This window comes from Phoca vitulina, unplaced genomic scaffold (assembly GCF_004348235.1).
Source record: "Phoca vitulina isolate PV1807 unplaced genomic scaffold, GSC_HSeal_1.0 scaffold51, whole genome shotgun sequence".
Lineage (NCBI taxonomy): Eukaryota > Metazoa > Chordata > Mammalia > Carnivora > Phocidae > Phoca > Phoca vitulina.
In genome coordinates, this window is record NW_022589754.1 from 8,680,985 (window position 1) to 8,692,561 (window position 11,577).

Genomic DNA, 11,577 nt, shown 5'->3' on the forward strand with positions numbered 1-11,577 from the left:
GTGAGTTAACAGTTTCTGGCAAATCTTGACTTCATTTGATGTTACAGTCATCTACTTTGAAGTGACAATGGGGTCTAACTGTATTATAAGCAAGTTGAATTATGCCTTAGAGAGCAAAATCAGAGGAATTCTGAGTAAAAGAATATGATTCTAACAGTTGAGTGATGAGTTGAGAAGCAATTGCAGGAAAAAGAATAAGAAGTTTGTGTAATCTCGTTGGATGCTTGTTTGTTAGTAATATTCTTCAATGCCAAGATTCAACCTAAATGTTGAATAATCATACATGATATTAAATTGCTTTGGTGAAGTTCCTTTCTTCTAATGGATTCATAATTTCTTTTGGGGATCATTAGATACTATCTCATTCATCTTTACTCCATCCTTATGATTATTCCTATTGTACAGATTGGTAAACTGATCTTTGTGTGGTCAACGGTAGTACCTGGTCTAAAACCATCCTTTGGCAAGGAAGAAAAATAAGCAAGCAAGGTTGTCTACTGCAGAGTGAAAGCAATGATTCTAGCTGCCTGGAGTGGATCAACAACGTAAACGTAACAGGAGCCAGTTTCAGTTCACAATAGAAAAGTTTTCCTAACAAGTAAAGGTCCAACAATGGAGTTGGCTGCTCTAAGGATTCTTGAATTTAACTTCTCATCATTACAAGTTTGAGAGCTACATCTGTCAGGAATGCAATAGAAAGGATTCTTCCATTGTTGTGATATCTAAAATTCTATGAAAGTTACAATTATATGATTCTACTCTCAAATACTGTGAGAGAAGCGACACTCTAGTGAATACTATGTGCAAAAAACGGGTAAAAATTATTAAATAGCTAGACGTTACAGAAAATAAATTCCTGTTTCCTTAATAATCATGACTGTAGGCCCAAGAGGGTAATCTGGGCACCAGTTCTTCCATATATTATTTATCCACTAAGCTAGCAATCCCATGAAAGGACCAGAGATGACCCTCCTACTTTCCTGGAAAAATGAAGAGATAGAAAGTTTTAGCACACCACTTGTAAGTGCTGCTGGCTGATGAGATAAGTGTAATGTATTTATTTTTGAGAGTCTGAAATCAACATTGATTTATTTTACCACTGGAACCCTATTACACTCGTCTCTCTGGACTGCTCACTTACTCTCTCTCCCTCTCTGGCTTCTCTGTCAATCTTCTCAATGTTTAGTGTGTACCCACTTATTGTGTTTGGTGGCTGCATCACTGTTTGGCTGGACAGCAGCTAAAATCAACCCTGGGTGGCCTGACTCCCAAAACAGTATCTACTCATTAGGCCAATAGTTCCTTGTCTATTTCATTCTGTGGACCTGTTCTGGTAAGGGAGGATTTTGGGGTTCATATTTACTTACTCATCAATCTGGGAACAACTCTTCTCATTAATGTTCTTTACCTACCCTATCCCATTTTTGTTGCTCTGTCTGTTTCTCTACATTCTACCTCCAATCATGTACTCTTCTAACCAAAAGCTATTATAAGGCAGTGAGGAAAATCTTACATCATGACATGCCAAAGAACTCATTACATTATCCATTATAGCACTTACCATATTGTGTTTTGTTAGTATTCTTGTCTGTTTTTCTTCATTACACTGTGAAGTTCAGGGAAAGAACTGTGGCTTTATCTTCGTATCTTCACTGCCTCATTCAGTGTTTGGCACAGAGTAAGTTTTCAATGCATAACTCAAATGAACAAAATCACCAAAATGCTCACTATCAATATGTTCAAAGTGAGTATACAATAATCTAGGCAATATAATTTTATATTTGATCAAAAGTCATTTGACCAACACAATATGCCTGGAAAAAACAAAATGCCTTTTTTTTAAAAAGAAGGATAGGGGCGCCTGGATGGCTCAGTCATTAAGTGTCTGCCTTCGGCTCAGGTCATGATCCCAGGGTCCTGGCATTGAGCCCCAAATCGGGCTCCCTGCTCAGCGGGAAGCCTGCTTCTCCCTCTCCCATTCCCCCTGCTTGTGTTCCTGCTCTCGCTATCTCTCTCTGTCAAATAAATAAAATAATAAAAAAAAAAGAAGGATAAACCTTTGCTCAGTTCTGTTTTACAAACTTGCTTAGATACTTTAGTTTGTTTGATCACACTCTACGAGTGAGTTTGTTAAAAATTGGCTAAGTCACATTGAGTTATTTTACTGTGAAAAACATTCACAAAGGTTAAGGATTACATAACCACTTAGGGTTATAAAATACACGTACTTAGGTAAGTGTGTAAAATTCAAACTTCTAAATAACTTCAAACTTTGAAAACAAGAATGTTTATTGGGCACAGTCTGGAGATGAATTAGGAGTGTCAGCAGACTTGAGTGAAGGCTGGAAACAAAAAGGATCCAAAATAATAATATAGATACAATAAGTCATAAAAAATTATTCTATGCCTTTTTATTTTTATATTTTATGATTTTTTTAAATAATAGCATTGTGTTTTATTGTTACAAAAGGAATGTGTGTTTATATGAAAAATTTAAATCCACATACAAAAACATAAAAATCACTTGTAGAACTATCATATAAAAATAATTATAATTAGGGGCTCCTGGGTGGCTCAGTTGGTTAAGTGTCTGCCTTTAGCTCAGATCATGATCTCAAGATCCTGGGATCGAGCCCCGCATCAGGCTCCCTGTTCAGTGGAGAGTCTGCTTCTCCCTCTCCCTCTGCCCCTCCCGCCCCTGCCTGTGCTCTCTCTCTGTCTCAGATAAATAAATAAAAATCTTTAAAAATAAAATAAATTAAAATAAAAAATAATTATAAACAGCAATTTGTTGATGGCCTTCTAGTCTTCTTTTGTTGAATAATATGAATAATTATAAAAGTAATTGTATAACTAATTTGATTTAATAGCTGCATTAAGGGAAGGAGTTAAGATGGTGGCATAGTAGGAGGACCCTAGGCTCATCTCATCCCTCAAACACGACTCAATACCTATCCAATCATTCTAAATACCCCAGAAATCAACCTGAAGACTGAGAGACTAATTCCACAACTAAAGCGGGGGGGGAGCCACATTGAAGAAGGTAGGAAGTGTAGAGATGTGGTTTGGGGAAGAAATGGAACACAGATGATGTGGAGGGGAGAGAACCATGGTCATGGAGAAAGGCAAGAGAGAGGAACAAATGGGAACGCATAAGAAGAACACTTCCCCAAAGTCATTGGCTGGGAAAACGAGAGGGGCTGATTTTCGTGAGTTCTTGCAACCAGCATGGCGTAAAGCCTGGAGTTTTAAAAGGTCAGTGGGCTTGGCTGAGGTAAAACCCTAAAGGTGCTGCTAGGTCATAAATCAGGCCTCAACAAGTACAAAAAGACTGAGATCAAAGCATTCACATTTTCTGACCACAACACTGTGTAACTTGAAGTCAACCATGAGAAAAAATCTGGAAAGGTCACAAATACATGGAAGTTAACCAACATGCAACTAAACAATGAATAGGTCAAGCAGGAAATCAAAGAAATAAAAATACATGGAAAAAAGTAAAAATGAAAACACAGTGGTCCAAAACCTTTGGGATGCTGCAAAAGTGGTCCTAAGGGAGAAGTATATAGTAATACAGCCCCACCTCAAACAGCAAGAAAAATCTCAAATACACAACCTAACTTTACACCTAAAGGAACTAGAAAAAGAATAACAAAAGAAGACTAAAGCTAACAGAAGAAGGGAAATAATAAAGATTACAACAGAAATAAATGATACAGAAACTAAAAAAAAAAAAAACAAAAAACACACATACACACAATAGAACTGATCAATGAAGCCAAGAGTTGGTACTTTAAAAAAACTGATAAACCCTAGCCAGACTCACCAAAAAGAAAAGGGAAAGGACAAAATAAATAAAATCACAAAGGAGACTGGGGAAATAACAAACACCACCACAAAAATAGAAACAATTATAAGAGAATATTATGAAAAACTACATGCCAACAAATTGGACAACCTGGAAGAAATAAATTCTTAGAAACATATAAACTACCAAAACTGAAACAGGATGAAATACAAAACCTGAACAGACTGATAACCAGCAACGAAATTGAATCAATAATCAAAAATCCCCCAACAAACAAAGTCCAGGGCCAGATGGCTTCACAGGTGAATTCTGCCAAACTTTTAAAGAAGAATACTTATCCTTCTCAAACTATTCCAAAAAAATGGAAATGAAAGGGAAACTACCAAATTCATTCTATGAGGGGAACACTACCGTGATACCAAATCCAGATAGAGAACTACGGGACAATATCCCTAATGAGCATAGATGCAAAAATTCTCAACAAAATACTAGTCAATAAAATCCAACAATACATTAAAAGAATCATTCACCACTATCAAATGGGATTTATTTCTGGGCTACATGCATAGTTTAATATTCACAAATCAATCAATGTGATACACCACATCAATGAAAGAAAGGATAAGAACCATATGATCCCCTCAATAGATGCAGAAAGAACATTTCATGAAGTAAAACATCCATTCATGATAAAAATCCTCAACAAGGGTATGGAGTTGAAAGCCCTCTCTGAGTGCTGATTCCTACCTAGCAGACAGAGTGGGGATACGCTAATCAACGAAGCACTGAAAAATGCAGTAAGATTTGGTCGGAGTGGCATCCCGACGCCTACGCCAGACTCTTGGTGATAAAAATGATTTGCTGAGAGATGGAAGGGGGAAAGATGGCGGAGGAGTAGGGGACCCTATTTCAACTGGTCCCCGGAATTGAGCTGGATATCTACCAGACCACTCTGAGCACCCACGAAACCAGCCTGAGATGTAAGAAGATCTGGATCTCTACAAACAGAATATCGCAGGCGGTTGGTTTTGAGGTACAAAGCGGAGAGCCGTGATTCTGCGGGCAGATATCGGAGGATAAATGGCAGCGGGAGGGTGCCTGGCCATGGGGATCCTACACCGCCGGTGAGTGAGAGCCTCGCGCGCTGCGGACGGGCACAGACTCGCAGACCAGTAGCATCGGGAAAGGACTTTAGGGCAGCCCCCGGGGTGGAAACCCAGACCGGCGGGGTCGCGCGCACGTGAACCGCAGCCCCCCGGACAGAAACCGGAGCGACGGTCGCGCGCACGCAAACTGCAGCCTCCAAGATGGAAACCCGGTGCGCCGGGGTCGCGCCGGTGAACTGCAACCCCCGGGGTGGAAACCCCAAATGGCGGAGTCGCGCCCCCGCGAACTGGGAGTGGCCGGCGGTTTTAGAAGCACAAAGGGCAGAGACGTGCCCCGACCTGGAGGCAGGACTGGGAGCGCCGCGGAGGGGCGCACAACCCAGGACGCTGCAGTTTATAGCAGCACGGACAGAAACAGAGACGGTGTGGCCTGGAGAGCTCACTGAAGAACAGACTGCGGTCTCTCTGCTCTGAGGCAGAGGGTTGGAAACAGTCTCTTCTGCTCTGACTCGCGGAAGAGACACAGAAAGCCGCCAGGGAAAGGCGCCAGAGAACAAAAGCCCCAAAGACTGATTCCCGCTGAGCGCATCCCCCGCCACAGGGGCGCAGGGCAACTCCGCCCAAACAGGGTTGCCTGAGTAAGAGTGCAGCAGGCCCCTCCCGCAGACGACAGGCTGGGAAAACAAGAGGCCAGCAACCCTAAGGTCCCAAGAAAACAGGTGCATCTTGCTTGGGTTCTGCTCAATAATTTGGACTCTATACATTCCCTCAAACACCCATCAACAGAATGACTAGGAGGAGGAGCCCCCAAAACAGAAAGACTCAGAGATTATGACTTATGCTGCAGATTTACAAATGGATGCAGATATAACCAAGATGTCAGAGATGGAATTCAGGCTAGCAATTGTGAAGACAATGGCTAGAATGGAGAAATCAATTAATGGCAACATAGAGTCTCTAAGGGCAGAAATAAAAGGTGAATTGGCAGAACTTAAAAATGCTATCAATGAGATCCAATCCAATCTAGATAATCTAACAGCTAGGGTAAGTGAGACAGAAGAGAGAATAAGCGATCTGGAAGACAGTATAATAGATATAAAGGGAAAAGGGGAGGCCAGGGAAAAACAACTCAGAATCCATGAAAATAGAATCAGAGAAATAAGTGACACCACGAAGCGTTCCAATGTCAGAATAATTGGAATCCCAGAGGGGGTGGAGAGAGAGAGAGGGCTAGAAGATGTATTTGAGCAAATCGTAGCTGAGAACTTCCCTAATCTGGGGACTGAAACAAACATTCGAGTCCTAGAGACAGAGAGGACCCCTCCTAAGATCAAGGAAAACAGGCCAACACCCCAGCATGTAAGAGTAAAACTTGCAAATCTTAGAACCAAGGAAACCATCTTAAGGGCAGTCAGGGGGAAGAGATCCCTTATGTACAGAGGGAGGAACATCAGAATAACGTCAGACCTATCCACAGAGACCTGGCAAGCCAGAAAGGCCTGGCAAGACATATTCAGGGTACTAAATGAGAAGAACATGCAGCCAAGAATACTTTATCCAGCAAGGCTTTCATTTAGAATGGATGGAGAGATGCAGAGCTTCCACGACCAGCAGAAGTTGAAAGAATATGTGACCACTAAGCCGGCCCTGCAAGAAATATTAAGGGGGGTTCTATAAAAGAAGAAAGACCCCAAGAGTGATCTACAACAGAAATTTACAGGGACAATCTATAAAAACAATGTCTTCACAGGCAACATGATGACAATTAATTCATATCTTTCAATAATCACTCTCAACGTGAATGGCCTAAAGGCTCCCATAAAACGGCACAGGGTTGCAGATTGGATAAAAAGACAGGACCCATCCATATGCTGTCTACAACAGACTCATTTGGAACCTAAAGATACATCCAGACTGAAAGTGAAGGGATGGAGATCTATCTTCCATGCCAGCGGACCTCAAAAGAAAGCTGGGGTAGCAATTCTTATATCAGACAAATTAGATTTTAAACTAAAGTCTGTAATAAGAGACACAGAAGGACACTATATCATTCTTAAAGGGTCTATCCAACAAGAAGATCTAACAATTGTAAATATCTATGCCCCCAACATGGGAGTAGCCATCTACATAAGCCAACTGTTAACCAAAATAAAGAGTCATATTGATAACAATACGTTAATTGTAGGAGACCTCAATACTCCACTCTCAGCAATGGACAGATCATCTAAGCAGAAAATCAACAAGGAAACAAGACCTTTGAATGATACATTGGACTACATGCACCTCATAGATATTTACAGAACATTCCACCCTAAAACAACAGAATACTCATTCTTCTCGAGCACACATGGAACTTTCTCCAGAATAGACCATATACCAGGTCACAAATCAGGTCTCCACCGATACCAAAAGATTGAGATTATCCCCTGCATATTCTCAGACCACAATGCTCTAAAACTGGAACTCAATCACAAGAAAAAATTTGGCAGAAATTCAAATACTTGGAAGCTAAAAACCACTCTGCTCAAGAATGTTTGGGTCAACCAAGAAATCAAAGAAGAACTTAAACAATTCATGGAAATCAATGAGAACAAAAACACATCGATCCAAAACCTATGGGATACTGCAAAGGCGGTCCCAAGGGGGAAATACATCACCATACAAGCCTCACTCAAAAAAATAGAAAAATCCCAAATTCACCAACTACCTCTACACCTTAAAGAACTAGAGAAAAAGCAACAAATGACACTTAAGCCACGCATTAGAAGAGAAATAATTAAAATTAGAGCAGATATCAATGAATTAGAAACCAGAAACACAGTAGAGCAGATCAACGAAACTAGAAGTTGGTTCTTTGAAAGAATTAATAAGATTGATAAACCACTGGCCAGACTTATCCAAAAGAAGAGAGAAAGGACCCGAATTAATAAAATTATGAATGAAAGGGGAGAGATAACGACTAACACCAAGGAAATAGAAACAATTATTAGAAATTATTATCAACAACTATAGGCCAATAAGCTGAGCAATCTGGATGAAATGGAGGCCTTCCTGGAAACCTATAAGGTGCCAAGACTTTAAGAGGAAGAAACTGACAACCTGAATAGGCCAATAACCAGTAATGAGATTGAAGCAGTGATCAAAAACCTCCCAAAAAACAAGAGTCCAGGGCCTGATGGATTCCCTGGGGAATTCTACCAAACATTCAAAGCAGAAATAATACCTATTCTCCTGAAGCTGTTTCAAAAAATAGAAACAGAAGGAAAACTCCAAACTCATTCTATGAGGCCAGCATTACCTTAATCCCCAAACCAGGCAAAGACCCCATCAAAAAGGAGAATTTCAGACCGATATCCCTGATGAATATGGATTCCAAAATCCTCAACAAAATCCTAGCTAATAGCATCCAACAATACATTAAAAGGATCATCCACCACGACCAAGTGGGATTTATCCCCGGGATGCAAGGGTGGTTCAACATTTGCAAATCAATCAATGTGATAGAACACATTAATAGGAGGAGGGAGAAGAACCATATGGTCCTCTCAATTGATGCAGAAAAAGCATTTGACAAAATACAACATCCTTTCCTGATTCAAACTCTCCAGAGTATAGGGATAGAGGGAACATTCCTCAAGCTCATAAAATCCATCTATGAAAAACCCACAGCGAATATCATCCTTAATGGGGAAAAGCTGAGAGCCTTTCCCTTAAGATCAGGAACACGTCAAGGGTGCCCACTCTCACCACTGTTGTTCAACATAGTACTAGAAGTCCTAGCAACAGCAATCAGACAACAAAAAGAAATAAAAGGTATTCAAATTGGCAAAGAAGAAGTCAAACTCTCTCTTTTCATAGACGACATGATACTTTATGTGGAAAACCCAAAAGACTCCACCCCCAAATTACTAGAACTCATCCAGCAATTCAGTAATGTGGCAGGATACAAAATCAATGCACAGAAATCAGTTGCTTTCTTATACACTAACAATGCAACTGTAGAAAGAGAAATTAAAGAAACGATTCCATTTAGAATAGCACCAAAAACCGTAAGATACCTCAGAATAAACCTAACCAAAGAGGTAAAGGATCTATACTCTAGGAACTACAAAACACTCATGAAAGAAATTGAAGAAGACACAAAAAGATGGAAAAATATTCCATGCTCATGGATCGGAAGAATAAACATTATTAAAATGTCTATGCTACCCAGAGCAATCTATACCTTCAATGCCATCCCGATCAAAATTCCAATGATATTTTTCAAAGTGCTGGAACAAACAATCCTAAAATTTGTATGGAATCAGAAAAGACCCCAAATCGCCAAGGAAATGTTGAAAAAGAAAAACAAAGCTGGGGGCATCACGTTGTCCAATTTCAAGCTATATTACAAAGCTGTGATCACCAAGACAGCATGGTACTAGCACAAAAACAGACATACAGACCAATGGAACAGAATAGAGAACCCAGGTATGGACCCTCAACTCTATGGTCAAATAATCTTTGACAAAGCAGGAAAAAACATGCAATGGAAAAAAGACAGTCTCTTCAATAAATGGTGCTGGGAAAATTGGACAGCCACATGCAGAAGAATGAAACTCGACCATTTTCTAACACCATTCACAAAGATAAACTCAAAGTGGATGAAAGACCTCAATGTGAGACAGGAAGCCATCAAAATCCTAGAGGAGAACATAGGCAGTAACCTCTTTGACATCGGCCACAGCAACTTCTTTCAAGATACATCTCCAAAAGCTAGTGAAACAAAAGCAAAAATGAACTTTTGGGACTTCATCAAGATAAAAAGCTTCTGCACAGCAAAGGAAAACAGTCAACAAAACAAAGAGGCAACCCACAGAATGGGAGAAGATATTTGCAAATGACACCACAGATAAAGGGCTGGTATCCAAGATCTATAAAGAACTTCTCAAACTCAACACCCAAAAAACAAATACTCAAGTCAAAAAGTGGGCAGAAGAGATGAACAGACACTTCTCCGAAGAAGACATACAAATGGCTAACAGACACATGAAAAAATGTTCATCATCCTTAGCCATCAGGGAAATCCAAATCAAAACCACACTGAGATACCACCTTACACCAGTTAGAATGGCAAAAATGGACAGGGAAAGAAACAACAAATGTTGGAGAGGTTGTGGAGAAAGGGGAACCCTCTTACACTGTTGGTGGGAGTGCAAGTTGGTACAGCCACTTTGGAAAACAGTGTGGAGGTTCCTCAAACATTTAAAAATAGAGCTACCCTCTGACCCAGCAATTGCACTCCTGGGTATTTACCCCAAAGACACAGATGTAGTGAAAAGAAGGGCCATATGCACCCCAATGTTCATAGCAGCAATGTCCGCAATGGCCAAACTGTGGAAAGAGCCGAGATGCCCTTCAACAGATGAATGGATAAAGAAGATGTGGTCCATATATACAATGGAATATGACTCAGCCATCAGAAAAGATGAATACCCAACTTTTACATCCACATGGATAGGACTGGAGGAGATTATGCTAAGTGAAATAAGTCAAGCAGAGAAAGTCAATTATCATATGGTTTCACTTATTTGTGGAACATAAGGAATAACATGGAGGACATTAGGAGAAGGAAGGGAAAAATGGGTGGGGGGAATTGGAGGGAGAGATGAACTATGAGAGACTATGGACCTGAGAAACAAACAGGGTTTTAGAGGGGAGGTGGCAGGGGGGATTGGTTAGCCCAGTGATGGGTATTAAGGAGGGCACGTACTGCATGGAGCACTGGGTGTTATACGAAAACAGTGGATCGTGGATCACTACATCAAAAACTAATGATGTATTGTATGGTGACTAACATAACATAATAAAATTAAAAACTACAAAAAAAAAAAAAAAACCCTCAACAAAGTAGGTTTAGAGAGAACAGGCCTCAACATAATAAAGGCCATATATGAAAGACCCACAGCTAATGTCATCCTCCATGCAGAAAAACTGAGAGCTTTTCCTCTACAGTCAGGAACAAGACAGAGATGTCCACTCTCACCACTGTTATTTAACATAGTACTGGAAGTCCTAGCCACAGCAATCAGACAACACAAAGAAATAAAAGGCATCCGAATCGGCAAGGAAGAAGTCACTTTCACTATTTGTATAAGACATAATACTCTATATAAAAAACCTGAATGACTCCACCAAAAAATTGCTAAAACTGATATAAGAATTCAGCAATGTCACAGGTAACAAAATCAATATACAGAAATCTATTGCTTTACTATCATAATTAAGGGGTCTATCCATCAGGAAGAACTAACAATTGTAAATATTTATGCCCCGAACTTGGAAGCACCTAAATATATACATCAATTAATAATAAACATAAAGAAACTTATTGATATTAATACGATAATAGTAGGGGACTCTAACACCCCACGTACATGAATGGACAGATCATCTAAGCAGAAAATCAACAAGGAAACAATGGCTTTGAATGACACACTGGACCAAATGGATTTAACAGATATATTCAGAACATTCCATCCTAAAACAGCAGAATACACATTCTTTTCAAGTACACATGGAACATTCTCCAGAATAGATCACATATCAGCCACACAAAAAAAGCCTCAACAAATTCAAGAATACTGAAGTCATACCAGGAACCTTTCCTACTACAATACTATG